The 16,122-nt window shown below is 37.0% G+C and overlaps 1 pseudogene; it reads left to right on the forward strand.

Annotated features, from left to right (window-relative positions):
* The window catches only part of LOC120595042 (E3 ubiquitin-protein ligase TRAF7-like), a 112,411-nt pseudogene that overhangs the window by 90,395 nt on the left and 5,894 nt on the right, over positions 1-16,122 (forward strand).

The raw sequence follows: 16,122 nt of genomic DNA on the forward strand, positions 1-16,122 counted from the left end.
CTGTGAAAGCAAGCAGATACAAATCTGTCCAAAAGAAGCGGGGAAACTCTTACACAGACAGATGGTATTTTTAAAATTATAATAAAACCAGCTTTAGGGAAAATCTTTAACAAGAAAGTGAGGTGAGAAAATAACCATCCATTATCATAATGGGTCCCAGAATCCAGGTACAGAATGTACAGCAGTTTTTTAAAAAGCAAGTATCATAGTCCCAATCCACCAAAAAGTCTGGTCTTTCAGAGTTATCAAGAAAAACAAGAGAGGTTGTCATTAATTTCCTGCTGCCAAATGATCCATCCCTTCAAGTGTAGAGATTTCCTTGGAAAACTCACAACCAAGAATCATTCTTAATGGGAAAAGAGAACTCTCCCTCTACCTAGTCCTCAACGTCTCAGGAGAGGAACTGCACTGGGCAGATTCAGGTTAGGAAAAGAAAGAAAAAGTGGCATGCAATCTGCCTCTGACTCTCAAACCATAGTTACTTTAAGAGGAAAATAATGACTACTATTTATGTTATAACCACTTAGAAATACACAGATGTGGCAAACTAAGGAATATGCAATGTTTCTATTTGAGTCTGAGAGAGTTTTTTCATAATGTATACAAGCTGTAGAACTAAGGACATCCCTACTCCTACCAGGCACATACCTCTCCTAAAGCAACTCTGTACCTCTGAATCCTGTGTGCATGTGTGTGTGTATGTATGTGTGTGTGTGAGAGAGAGACAGAGAGAGACAGACAGACAGACAGAGAGAAAGAGAGACAGAGACAGACAGAGACAGAGACAGAGAGACAGAGAGAGAGAGGCAGAGACAGAGAGTAGTAGTAGAGGAAATGAGGGAATGGCATATGGAGAGACATTTAACTCTTAAATGTGTACCATTTGTCCTTTCTCCAAAGTCATACCATTTCCTTTATATTTCAAATCAGCCAGTACCAATCACCTTGCATACAGGAAGCCTGCTTGATAGAGGTCTGTGCTGAGCCCTAGGTCTGACTAGATATATTTAACCCACTTAGCTGGGAAGAACAGAGCAAAGGGTAGCCTTTATGTAGATTCCTATTTTGCAATATCATTCTGATGCTTCCTACAGTAGTAACAAAAGAGCCAAGTTTGAAAGATTTTTCTTTCGAGTTCACTGCTAATTCTACTAACTTCACCTCCATATAATTAGTAAGTATTATAAGACACTCATTTTCAACAAACCCACATGCACCGCCACTGCTCCCTTTCTTCCAAGTCTATCCTTTCTTCCTTGCTTCTCTTTATTCCCCTTTCCTTCTGCTCAACATTTTTTTCTAATTTAGTTCACTTTGGCCAAATTCCTTCCTTCATCCACTCCTACATCAGCCTCCCTTCTCCTTTCCCTTCAACCACCATATTCTCTGAAACATTTTCACATTTGGATTCAAAGCTTTTGAATATGGTAAAATCTCTATAACTCATCATAATGTGGGGGGGGTAGATAGATAAGCTTGGCCAAATCTCCTGGACATTTTAGGAAAGAAAACTTTGCTTAAGGAAATTGTGTTTCAAACATTTCAGGACAAAGCAATGAAACCACTGTCACAGGAAGGCAAACTGTGAAAGCTCTTTAACTGATAACACATTTATAATTAGAACTTCCTTTGTTTGAATACAAATGTTTCAGCTGAAGGCCTTCAATCAACATAACATTTCCCTTGCTTAGTCTATTAATTTACTTAGCAACTCCTTTTTCATTGATGCAGGTTCAGCAAAGATTCTGACTAACAGAGCTTTATGTCCCAGCCGATGGCCCATAGAAACATCCTTGTTGATCTAGTCAAAACAATTTTTGCACAACAAACACTTGCTCGTTCCATGGCCTTGTCACAATCACTCTCTGTGGGGAAAAAAAGAAAATTTAATTGGATATTGTTTGCTGTTTGCATCGTAAGCAGGCAGAGCTTGTATTAGATATAAATATGAAAATAGCCTAGGGTTGTCAGCTAGGTCTTGCTCTCTCATCTTATCCTTCTCCTTTCTTCTATCCTACTTGGGCCTTTTGTCCCGTGAACAAGTGGTCTATTTTCCTGCCCTCCATGGATGTGCCTCCTTCTTCCAAGTATCAGTCCCTATTCCACTGGAAAATTCATCCCATTGATAAAGTTATTAAAAGTACTGCATATCAAAATCCTTTAATTATTTTACCAATCAACTCTGTTGTCTGTAATATATAATTTACTTTAAAAATGTCTGCTGAATTTTTAAAAATTTTACATCCTTTTGGGGATCAAAGACAGATACATATACCTTTGAATCTGACTGAGTTCACAAAACACATTGTCAATACTATGAAATCTACCTTGCACCTACGACCAAGCCTGGACCCCTTTTCAAAGAGCACACACCCACGGCTTCTGGTAAGAGACTGTCTTTAACACTGTTGACTACTACACAAACCATAGACTTCCTTGGCCACTACTGATTGGGCCAGGACACCTTCGGTAGAATGAGCCAATCAATTCTCTTTGCAAAGAAACTAGAACTAGAACTAAGAGATTCCAGTCATCTGGACTCTTAGGGTCTATATGTCTATTTAAGCCTAAAGGCTGAGATGGGATCAGGTTTTGGAGTAATGATGATATGTCTTCATTGCAAACTAACCTAAAATAAATTGGCCATTTATAACTATTAGGTTCTTTCACTGAAGACAGAGGCAATAATATTTTAGCATCAGAACTGAGCTAAACTTCTCACCACAACTGGACCGCAGAATCCAGAAACAGAGCCAAACTGATTCCTGAGAAAAGAAATGACCCTCTAAAAATGTAATCTTAAACCTGCTCATATAAAAAAGAGTTGCCCATACAGTGTTTCTGGCTAATCCCCAACCTTGAACATCACACATTTCAGTAATGCAAAGTCATTTCTAATGCCATCTGTGCTAATTTTAAAACTGTCTAGAGCTAAACTGAGGTAAGGATGCTTGAAACTTATAGTAGCTGTCTTTGGAGTGTGGATTTTTGGCTAAATTCTTTCAAATGCTAACTAACTAGCATATGTTGCTAACTACCTAACTGAGTGCTTTGAAATTTAACTAATGGCCCCTCAGGTATAAATCAAGTATGTATATATGTAGAAGTATGTATACATATATACACAAGCATATATGTATATATGTATGTGTATACATGTGTGTAGGTAAATATTAATGTAGATGTAGATATAGATATATAGATATATGCGTACTATCTTCACTGAAATTTTTTAAAATAAATATAGACATTATAACAACCATGTGCTAGCAGAGCCTAAGTACCAAGTCTGCAGAGAAGAGGATGAAACTGGTGTCAACAAGTAAACAGAGTGGGGGATGCCTGAGGCCCCAAGGAGAGAACTCTTAAGACAGCTGCCTTTGTTTTTGGTAATTTTTCCCTCTCTGTTTTCAATCCTTTGTGAGACCTTGCTGTGTGCTTCCTACTTTGGGCTTGTATGAGATGCACCTATATCGTTATGTTAAAAAATTTTCCCCTTTTCCTTAAACTAGTTTGGGTATATTAGGTTACTTGCTACCAAACAATCCTAGACTAAGATTAATACTATTCTTATATAGCTAATATAATTACAAACAAAAATAAAGAAACTTGATATTTTAGTTAGCCTCCCAGCCTCATTACAGGTAAAGGTATGATTCCATCAGGCTTATTAAAATATTGAACGTAGCTCAAGGACCAAAGTTACCATCCTCACAGACCCCTAAGAATCCCCAGTTGAAAACAACTAAACAGAAGTTTTTTCTAAAAGTTTCTAAGCATATATTCATTTTTAAAGAAAATGCTTTTTAAATTCAACCAACCTTTGTTGAATACCTGATATAGTCAAAAAAATATGTCCTAAGTGCTACAGTACATTTATTTAAAAGTAGAAGACTTCATTCTTAAGCACAGGTGTTAGGATTCTATCAGCATTCTAATGAAGGGATAAGAAGGCACACGAATGATAATGATAACAGTGAAGGGTCAGTGAAGGTGGGAAATGCCATGAGAAGTATAGATACTGAGGAGTATGAAACAAGGGATATATGACTCAGCTCAGTTAAGAGTCCCCAAGTTCTCAAAGTACTGGGTGGATACTGAGAGGCTGGTATAGTCCGCATAGGCAGAGATGTAAGAAAGAGGATGGAAAGGCTACCAGGCAAGAGAAACTGCACAGAAGTGCAGAGCATGGAAGTCAGAGGACTTGTTCTCGAAACAGTAGGAGTGTGGTTCAGCCTGAAGACATAATCTGAGAGAAAGACCAGATAGGAAGGTTTGGACCTGAGTAATGAAGGCTCCGAACCACACACTACGGTTTCTGAAACTTTATTCTATCGTCAATATGTGTATGTTGAGGGGAAGGGCAGAAGTAAGGGTTTAGAGCAGTAAAATTAATTGATGAATTTTGTATTTGAGAAAAATACCTCTGGCCACAGGATATAGAAAGAATGGGGAGACAGAGAGACTAGAGCTCTGAAACCAGTTAGAAGTTAAGGTCCTTCAGGTTAATGAGGTGCTACTCTGGGGTATTTGCAGTGAGAATAGAAACAAAGAGATAAAATTGAGAATCATTATAAAGGTAGAGTTGACAGTATATGATGACAAATTATGTAGGAAAGCTGAATGTCTAGGAAAAACGACTTAAATTTTCTTAACCACAGAGATCTGGTTTCCTCTTCTTTAAGAAGGAATTGATATTTTCTCCCTCACAATATTTTGTGACAATAAAGGGAATGATGCATCTAAAAGTGAACACCTAACAAAAAGGGATTTATAAAGATCAGAAAGAAAAACGTTTTCTAAAAGCAAGCCAGAGATTCATTTTTTATAGGAAGAAACTTACAGCCACAGTTTTTGGCTGCATCAAGAAGACTTTTCTAGGCAAGACCAAGCCTAGGTCAGAGCCATACCTGGCATGAGCTTCCCACAAGTTTTAGTACATTGTTATAGAAGGGTTCAGAGAAGGAGAGCACTACTCTTTGTTAACCTCAAATGGTAAAAGCATTTACTGGCAAAAAAATATATACTAAGCCAATAGTCAGAAGCAGGAAGTTAACTAAAAATGACATCAAAGTAGTTAGCAAATCAAGTTCTGGGGAACAAGTCCATGTTAGCCATAAAAAGGCTGAGAGAAGAAGTGATGTTCAAATGGACCCAATGAAGCAATTCTAAAATTAATTCCATAATAACCATGAAGCAACATCCAAGATGGCTGTTTAGTAAGCAGCTCATTGAAAACTGCTGGAAAAGAGTAGGCTTCTAGAGCTTCTCTTAACAAGTTCCATGAGATAATTAAACCAATTAAAGTCTCTCCTTTTTATCTAAAATGTTATTTTAATCTACCATCCTTTGTAGAATTGAGAATAATCAGTCATATAATTTCCTCTATTCTATGGCTTAGAATTGGAATTGGAATCCCAATAGGATGGCCAAATGTCAAAATCATCTATTTGCATCATATCACACTGCAACCAAAGCTGACCAGGTATTAAGCAGATTTGCTGACCTAGGAACAGATTGCATAGAAATGAATAAAATGAAGTAAACTTCCTGAAGTTCCTCCTTTACACCAACCTATACAATAGCTAGAGCTATAGAAAAACAGAATCTGTATTTAAGTCTGGACTTTGAAACACTGGCCAGTTGCAGATAAAAGCAGGAAAAGGGAAATGGTCATTCAGACAGATCTGGCATGGGACTCACACTTATGAAAGACACTGCAGCAGGTAAGAGATGAACCAGAGAAGACTCTCAATAAGACCAAGACAAGCATGACTCCTGGAGCTGTTCTTGACATAACAGTTCTGCCAATTCCTGTTCAGGAAGAATTGGAGTAAACTTGTTTTCATATTTAGGCTAACTCTTTAGTATGATGTATGTGGTTCATTATATAATGTGAATTCTGCCAATTTATGTAAAAGTTTCTGTTAAAAAACATCCCCCTTCACCCCAGCCCCTGTCAGATATTGTCAGGATGGATATTTGAACCAGGTGTATCCTAATTAACAACTGTAGTTAAAATTCTGTGGTCCTGAGTAAGCCAATTAAGCAACTCCCATATGGAATTTGTCTTGTTAAGGCCTCCTGCCTAGGTATGCTAAATTTTACAAATGCATCTGGTATAGTCCCTTATGTAGTATAAATGCCCAATTTTGTCTTGCTTTCTTTGTTAACTTTGAGACTCTTCCATAATTTTATTCTCCACTATTCTAAGGTGACCACAGTCAACCTTAGAATAAAGTACTTCATTCACTCGCTCAACAAATACTTACTGAACTCCTACAGGGGGCTAGTACGTACTTTAAATGTTTTCTTCTCATACTACCACCAACTCAGTTCACCTAGTCTCTAAAAAGTATAATTCGCATATCCATTTTCTCTTTAAACTTATTATCTATATACCTTCTGCCAATATGCATCATTTTCCTTCCTTTGTGCTCAGTGAATTATGCTTCACAAGAAAAGTCATTAAATGCAGTGGTTAAGAGAAAATCTTTGTAGCCTCACTGCCACAGTTTTAATCCCAGCTCTGGTCCTTGTCATTTATTTGCCTTGAGTAAATTACTTCACCTAGGTCTCTCATTTTCTCATTTATGAGATGGTGGGAGTGATAGCTCCTACTGACCTGCCGGGCTTTTGCGAGCCTTACAGAAGTTGATTTAGGTAAAGCACTTAGATTTCTTGGCATAATAACCAAGCACTACCTAAAGTATCAGCTATTATTATACAAATTCCAATGTTAAAATTTTTCACATATTTATCCGTGACTGGTCAGTGCAGCCTTGACTCTCCCCACCAGTCTAAGTCTTATAAGACTCAATCCCATCAGACCCAATCCCTTTTTTAAAAACAAATATTTTGTAGTCCTACAATTACCATCTTGAAATAAAATTCATAGATAATATAACCAATCCAAGACTATGAGAAAGCTAGAAATACAATATTTACACTGAGCAAATTTCAGAGAAGAGAAAGAAAAGAGGAAACGAGAGAGGTTATAGGTTAAAGAGATTTAAATGGCATATCAATCAACTGCAATTTGTGGAGCTTATGACATAATTAGAAATATGAACGGTTACTGAATATGTGATGATATTACAGAATTACTATTAGTTTTCGGCATAACATTGAAATTATAATTATTTTTAAATGAGCCCATACCTTCTAGAGATACAAACTAAAATAGTTATAGATGAAAAAATGTTTGATATTTTCTTCAAAATAATATGAGAGTGGAGGAAGGTGGTGGGGACATAGCTGAAACAAGATTAGCCATGAAGTCCATTCTATTTTTGGATCTTTTACATATTCTACAATTTAATACAAAAAAATTGTAAAGATGTGATTATAGAGAAAAGAAAAACCAAGAAGGATCACAGTCCGATAACATTTTAATTAATGCCATACTGCAGTAAAAAAAAAAAAAATCTTTTAAAATATAGAAAAGAATTCCATCACAGAATCAGTTTTATTGCAATTTGAAATGTAGCAATTATACCTTTGTTCGTTATTTTTCACTCACTGTCTCTTTTCCACTTTACGAAACTTAAAAAAAATTTTTTTACAAACCTCAGTAGCGCTTCAGGGTCAGGAAAAAAAGAGAAAAAGGTGTAGAACTGTGTTCTTTAGCATGGAGAACTGAATAAAGCAAAGCCCCTATAATGCAAATGTAGTCTGCTTGAAGTTTTGTCCTTTGGTTACAGTCCTGTGGGACCCATGGGCATAAGCCCTACTAGCTATCAGAGTTGGTGAAATATAGAGGTGTCCCCTGGTGGCTGCAGCAAAACCGTGCACTAGATGTAAAACCGGGGCACCAGGCGTGTGTAAAAGCTCCCCTCTGAGAGATAATGACGCTCTGGATCAAGGCAGAGGAAGCACAGGAAGATGGCGCCCACCAGGAAAGAAAAAGAAAATGAAAACCAGGGAAGGCATAGGCCGAGCACAAAGATGGTACTCACCAGTCTCCATCCTAGAGACCACCTAGCTGGCCACCAAATATGAGTCAAATCAAATGCCTGCTCCGAGACAAGCACAAAGCCTGGCGCCCCTCCAGCGGCTGCTTCTGCGCGGAGCCCTGGGGCAGGTGAGTTCCAAGCGCAGACCCTTTAAGAGCCATTCTTCAGTTTGTTATATAGCCTTGTGAACCTCCTGGATGCGAGCCCGTCGGTTTTAAAAGGTAGATGTTTGGGGGGACTGTCGCTCAGGTGCAGGTCTTAAAAGTGGGGGTGCCTGCTGTAGGGTGCAAATCTTTCATTCTTCAGGGGGGAGCTGGGGGTTTTGAGTTCCCTCCTAACTTTTCACCGCACCTGGGTGGGGTCTGTGGCGAAAATGCTTCCCTGCCTCTTCCTAATCGCTTCGACGTGGCCGGCTCTCTTTCACCCAGTATGTAGCAATTGCAGAACCAGTTTTTAGGTTGTTTGAAGAGGAAGTTGTTCCATATGTAACGGAAGATTGCTTTTGTTTGTAGGAGGAGCTGAGTTCAGGACGCTCCTTCGCCATCTTGAACCAGCGCTAGGCATAAAACCATGGCACCAGATGTGATAAACACCCCATAGGATTCTACTTACGGAAGTCTCCTGTCTTCAAAGATTTCACAGCTCGAATTCCTTAAAACTGTTGTCCTTGCTCCCCACTAATCCTTTCCTTGCCCTTTTCAGTGGGTAACCAAACCAACCATATGTAGTAGAAAGAGCCCTCTTCTCAGTTTGTGGTGAAGGGAAAAAGGAATCACTGATTTTGCTGTGGTAGTTGTCCTCTAGAAGAATATTATATTGTCTGTAAACTATTTTTAAATACTTGAGCATAGAAATTGCGGTGTGTAGGTATGTTAGTTTTAACCTACATCTAAATATTAACTTATATTTGAAGGTTCCTAATCAGGCCCTCTCCCCATGGAGAGCAGTTAGTATTTGAATGATGCTAATCAGAAGTCTGTATTTCAGAGGCAGCAACCACAAGCATTTTTCACTATTTTAATCTCCTGTCAGCACTAGAGGGTTTGTTGATTAGCACAGAGGATATTAGAAATGACTTTTTATTGGTCAAAGAAGAGATATTTGAGACATAGACTCACTAGAAATATCAGTACCTCAGCAATTGCATATGTATAAACATGGTTACCCCAAATATTATACCCTTGAAGTGACATCCTTATCCTAGAATTTTCTTATGTTCAGGGTTTTGCCATTAACAGAGAATTCTGTCACCCAATTCTTAGGTTATCTGAATCCTGCCTGTAGAATATTGTCTTTCTCCAGTGTACATTTCATGCAAGATATTAGGCGCCAAAGAGTGGGACTGAGATTGCAAGGACAGGCAGGGTACATAACTGCATTTGTACGGTTTGCTAGTTAATATTTATACATATACAGAATCTGGTATGAAATTTACTTTCTTTATAACCTGTCTATTGGATATGGAGGTTGAATTGGGGGAGACTTATAGCTCTCACCTACATCAAAGTAATATTAGCTCTCACATCTACCAATAAAAACCTATCCATTGATTGTGTACAGCCAACTTGGCTTAGATCACTGTATAACAGATGCATCCCTGACATTTCCAATTAGACATAAAATGCTTTTTCCTATAGAAACCTCAAGTTTCTTAACTATTTTACCATAGGTACATATGTTCTTTATCATTGTAAGTACGGCACACTTCTGTGCATATCAAGGGTCTGCAAACTGCTGCCCAGGGGTCATATATGGCCTGCTGCCTGTTTTTGGATGACCAGTGAGCTAAAAATGGTTTTTACAATTTAAAGCAGTTGGAAAAATTAAAAGAAGAAGATTTCATGACATGAAAAATATGTGAAATTTCAATTGCAGTGTTCCTAAATAAAATTGTATTGGGACACACCCATGCCCATTTGTTTAGGCACCGTGTCCCCTACTTTCACATTCCAACATGAGAAGTTGCAACAGAGATATTATGAAACTCAAAGCGTAAATTATATAGTATCTGGACCTTTACAGAAAAAGTTTTGTAAAAAGTATATACCATAGGTATTTTTAGACTACTATGAGGGAAAAAAATCATACAATGTTATAAAGAACTGATTTTTAAGTTCCAAATAATTAAGTTAAGAATTATCAGAGGACATGTAAACTATCTGTAAGTTGGGAACCGTCTTGAAGAGGGTTTTAGGTCCTCCAATTTTAAGGTAAGATAAACATTTTAAAAAATAAAATAAGTAATATAAATGTTTGGTTATCACTCGTACATAAAAATTAATTTTCACCAACCCTGGGAATGGTGCCAGGGCACAGCACCTGACCAAACATAAACAAATAATTAAAACACCATGCCAGTATTCTTTATATAGGCAAAAGGCAAAAATGTTTGAATAAACTTGTCAGTACCACACTGCTTCAATCTGAAATCCACTCCTATCTTTCGCCCTCCTTTTTAATCTTTTGTGGTTTTTAATATGCCTGCAAATTGAAATACATTAGAGGAGAATTATAGCAATGTTGGTCTCACAGTAATGAATCAATAAAAAGTTTTGATCAACCTTTGGGGCAAAAGCAGCCAATTAAAGTATGCCTCCTATCTAAATCATTCTGGAGCGATTTGTCAACAAATAGGGCAAGAATTGCCATGAGCAGTTATATTAAATCAGAAGAGGCAGACGCATTTTAATATACTGATATACAGATTTCTCTGGATGCTGCATCTCTTTTATTTAACCTCAATAAGAGTCTCTTCAAGCTAGACACAGACAACCTGTCAAAATAGTAGCTGAGGAAGACGATTCCAGCTCATTAGAACTGTGCTCATCACCATTGTAAGGAGCTCCAGGGAAAATGGAAAATTAATTGAGTCTCCACAAAATAAGTCCAGACAGGCAGGTTTTTCTAACCTATTGCTCCTAATCTTCACTGGCAAAGGCCACACTGAGCATTTTTGAACCACTTAAAAAAATAATAATAATAAAAAGGCATTAAAAGTATACGTATTCACACACAAAAACATTCCTTGTTTTCCAAAAGTCAGTAATCAATCACTTTTAAATCAAAGAGAGATTCCCAATCAACCAAGAGAAATTCAGCACATTGATATTAGCATATGGGAAAAAAATCTACGAATAAACTCAGACTAAGAAAAAAAATCAAGGCTATTTGCTAGTCCGATTTTTAAACAAGTGCTTAAGAAAGTAGGAGGGAACTTGGTCAAGTTTTTCTTTAACCATTCTGCAGTCTAGCAAAGAGCTGTGTTACACACTAAATAAATAATGTTCCAGAGAACAATATCATAGATTCCACTAGGCACATAGCAAGAACACTGCTGTGAGTTCAGAACTATCGTGGGTTGTCCGTGCTTTTTTTTACTGGGGGAATGGGGATATCATGGAACCCTGGAAGAACTATCCATAGCAGTCCACCTGGCTCTATCCCTCAGAATGCGCATCAAGAGGCCATCTTGCCTTTGCCTAAAAGCCACGGGGGCAACCAGAAGGTCTTTAGTCACCCTTGTCAGTCCTGGCACAAGCCGCTATGCATGGAGATTCTGCACTGGTCTGCATTTTCAGAACCACTCACTCCCTACCTCTCAAGGCCTGTCTAGGACTCTGCCGTCATTTTACCTGATGTTTCTATTGGTTTTCTCTCATAGGAAGGAGAAAGCCAGTGACTAGGACTGTAGCTCTGGAGTGTAAAATGTTGGATCCGAATCCTGGCCTCCTGACTTACCAACTATGTGGCCTGGGATAACTATTTAACTAGTCTATGCCTGTTTTTCGACCCAAAAATGGAGAAAACTATAGTCACTTGCATCATTGGGCTGTCCTGAAGATACATCAGTAGTTCTCAGTCCAACACTCTCTTCATATTACAAATATTTAGTGACATCCTCTTAAACATCCTGATATGAAATTCATGAATAGTGCTGTCTACCAGGATATTCTTTTCAAAAATAATGTAATGCCTTAACTTTAATATAAAGAAGAAATAAAAGAAAGATAATTTGTAATAAAATAATGTTTTAATAAGTAAATGCTCAAACATGATTATTCTAGAAGATATAATAAATTGCCCCACTCTTGCACATATACATGGAATAACCATTAATGCAGCTACAACCACCTCAAACCATGTGCTGCAGGCAGGGACATAATGTCCAAAACAGTGAAAAACTCTTGATAAGGTTCCAAACGAAACAAAATACGATCTTCTGATCTTAATTTACACGATAGATACACTCTTGGAAATGTCCGCATCTTAAAAATTCAAATTTTCCTTCCTGTTTATATGTAAAACCAAAGTAGGTTCTAGGCTTCAAAAATTATAAAAATAAGATTTCACGCATAGAAATGGCCACAAAACATTAGAGACATTTATGTGAGAATTGAGCAAAGTCAATTCTTCACTATGTGGGACAGTCCCTATATGCATTGCAGGAAGTTTAGCAACACTGGCCCTGTCACAAATCATTGTAGACAACAAAAACACCTTCACAAATTTTCACAATGCCCCTAGAGAATGCTAACATCCCCTTTCAGGACCACCGGATTAAGTGAAACAGAAAACATAGAAAAGCGTCTAGCACATGGTTAATGCTCAAGTTATAACTATTTTTACTAACTCTTTCTACTTTTGTGTAATCTCTTACAACTCTCAAAAACTTGCCTCTACAACATATTCTCACACCATATTGGGTACCAGCAAAACAGACCCTATTCTATGAGAACCTGTACCCTAGATTAAAGCAGAATATGAGAGTCATTGGACTACATGCCTTAAAAAGCTTAGCAAACTCTCATCTACCACTAATAAAATAATAATAAAAGGGGTTAAAAAGATATAAAACTCAACATAACCACAGCCCAGAAGGACTCATAATGAGTCTTATTTCCTGCTTTAAAAGCCCTAATAGAGAACTAGATATTGCAAGGAATTCTGGGGGTGCATATATAATATGACTGCTTTGAATTGATGTTTTAAGAGCTTTGGGGTACTGATTTTGTCCTTTGTCTTCTCATATATTGAACAAGTATTAAATTGAGCGAGTAAATCAGGTAATCTAAGATAGAAAATTCATGTAATGTATTTCTAGGGACTTTGGAGGGCTGTTTTAATCAGGAAAATGGCTGCTGAGGCAGAGAAGTACTTGACAGTCCGCAGGTGCTGAGAAGCAGAAGTCAGCCAGGGTCCCACAGCTAAGGCCAAGCCCCAATGTGCCAGGCAGTGTTCTGGTATTAACATACACAAAGCAAGAAAAATGGGACTTTGGTAATTTCATTCTACCCACTGATGTATTCTCACTTCCTAAGTAACCTTATGTCTTTAAAAATATACATCTAAATCTTTGGCTTGACCTGTCCTCAGAACCTCGTAGTTGTCTATCCAACTACCTACACAACAATACAACTTGGTCATCTTAATGGGAATCTCACAATTAACATATCCACCTGTGCCTCCAAATGTGATACCCTGAGAAGTGTAATAAACATTTGTTGAATGAATGAACAAACCAGTGTTAGACAGTAATAGCTAGAAAAACCGATGTGTAGCCTGGGTGGTGGTCAAGGAATCTTGGAAGAAAAGAGAGACGTCTGAGCCTGCAGAAACCAGGAGCAGCTAATATTTCTGAAGAAGCCCTGTCTCCACAATGGCACACCTGGGCAGAGGTCCTGGGATTTTTAAGGCTAATTAGATCTGAGATCTCTGAAACTGGTTAAGTCTGTGTCTATGAAGGAGTATTTGATCTGTGGTTTAGATCCAGGCTATCAGTGAAGAATGCATCCAGGAAATAGGAGTATGAGCATGTCGGCATACCCTGTGGTACAAAATTCTGCGGCCTGGTTAACCATTCATTTTGGTTAAGATCTCCTTTATTCAGGCACGTATCCTCATTAGGCTCTTCAACTTTCATAAAACAATGTTACTCTTATTTCCAGTTCAATGAATAGTTATTGCACATGAGTTGCTCTTGTCCAATAATACAAAATATCTGCTTTTCAGGTACTTATGAAGGAGTATAACTTCAGATTTTCCTCTGGCCAATACCTATCATATGATCATTTGTCAAAATGACATTTACAGAGGGTTACCCAAAAGATTTGCCATCCATCCTTCTGCTGGATTCTGCTAAGCTGGATCACTAAAGAACTAGGCCTTGTGATTGTTTCATCTTATTAGCAGTAATTTACTCAACTGCTCTTGGGCATTATGTCTTTAGCATATATTGAAGAATATTATAAAGAAGAGCTCCATGACACACCACACCTAGTTAGCTGTACAAATATTACTGATGAAGACTATTTTATGACAGTGCACAGGAGTAGTCTCCCCAGGCTTAACCTCAAGAATACCCAGGCCTCTTCTGATGAATTGTCCTATTCTATCTTATGAACAACATGAATCATGCAACTGATCAAAGTTTTCTTTTGGAGTGACTTTTGAAATGTTTAGAAATAAAATTTTCAATCATTTTACATGATACTTGGGTGCTAACTTTATTGCATGTTAATCTTCCCTTACCATGATTTTGTCCCTCTCTAATCTCCTTGTTTGTTTTTATAAATAGTAAATATAAAGCTTACATATGTGTAGTCAGATATCATATTTTATTTTAAAATTATTCGATATCTATATGTAATGAATTTATATTTAATTCATCCAAATTATTTTTGTAAATAATTATTTGTTAACTCATTCAGGCCATGTGTCAACTCTAATAATTCATTCTGTTATACCTGTTATACTATATTTTTTCTTTATGTCAATTCACAGGTAAGGGTGTTCTAATTTCGTAGACAATTATGAGTTTTAAAGTCTTAGGCTCTGACACTAATATAAAATAATATTGAATGTCAACCGTAATTTTAAAAAAAAAATTTAAGTCTTAAGCTATGGAATGGCTAATTTTATTGATCAAATATTCAAATATTTACTGACTATCAACTCTGTGCCAGGCAGTGTTCTGGTATTAACATACACAAAACAAGCACAGTCAGTGTTCTTATATAGCAGATATTCTGGGGAGAGAGTGATAGGGAAAGATTAACTACAGACATGCAAACACATAAACCAACAGAATAATTTCCAGTCGGAAGCCAAATTTTTAAGGCAGTACAGTAGGTTTAGGTGATAATGATTGGGGAGAAGCTTCAGATTGGGTCATTGTGGAAGTTCTCTTTGGAGGTGACAGTTGAGTGGAAACTTAAATGATGAGAAGAGAGTCATACAAATATCTAGAGCTCTAGATAGAAGTAAAAATAAATATAAAGTCTCTAGTGTGAGAAAAAGCTTGATGTGTTCAAGGAATCATAGAAAGCATAATGAGCAAGGGAGAAAGGGGTATAAGTCAAGGAAGTTGGCAAAGGTCATATTAGAGATAAGGGCTATGTAGAGAATTAAAATAATGTGAAAAAAGTTACTATGTGACTCTTTAAATTGGGTAATGAAGAAAGAACATTCTAAGAAGGTGACATCTAAATAGACTTTAGAAAGGCTGAGCTAGTGCAAAGGTCTTTAGCAAAGATGCGGAAATTTTCATGATTTTGACAACCAAACCAGTCAATAGAGAAAAGAAGCCTGATTAAAGTACATTGGAGAGAAATAAGATATATGCCATGTTTAGGAATAAGAAGACTAAAGACTAAAAATATTTCAATTTGCCTGTAAGTCAAACAAATTCCAATGAAAATCTTCCCAGGATTTCATGATCCTGACATAAAGTTCCTAAAATTCATATGAAAGTACAAAGGGGTAAAAATATCTCTGAATACTTTGAAGAACATACTGGGGGTATGCTCTATCATTTATTATAAACCTATAGTAAATAAGATTATGTGCTCTTGATTCAGAATTATGCAAATAAACCATTGCACCAAAGAAATAACATAGGGATCCAGAAAATAGTATAAGATACTGGTGACATTACAAAGCATTGAAGAAATAACGGGCTATTCATTCAAGATGCTAAGACAACTATGTAAAAGGTATGAATAGGCAATTCAAAAAGAAGAAACACCAATAGCTAATAAACATATGAAAAGATGATCTACTTTACTAGATGTCAGGGAAATGCAAATTAAAATCACAGTGAGGTACCAGTTCAAACTCATCAGTTTGGCAAAATAGAAAAGTGTGACAATTCAAGTTTTAGCATGAATAT

This window comes from Pteropus medius, unplaced genomic scaffold, assembly GCF_902729225.1.
Source record: "Pteropus medius unplaced genomic scaffold, Ma_sr-lr_union100, whole genome shotgun sequence".
Taxonomy (NCBI): domain Eukaryota; kingdom Metazoa; phylum Chordata; class Mammalia; order Chiroptera; family Pteropodidae; genus Pteropus; species Pteropus medius.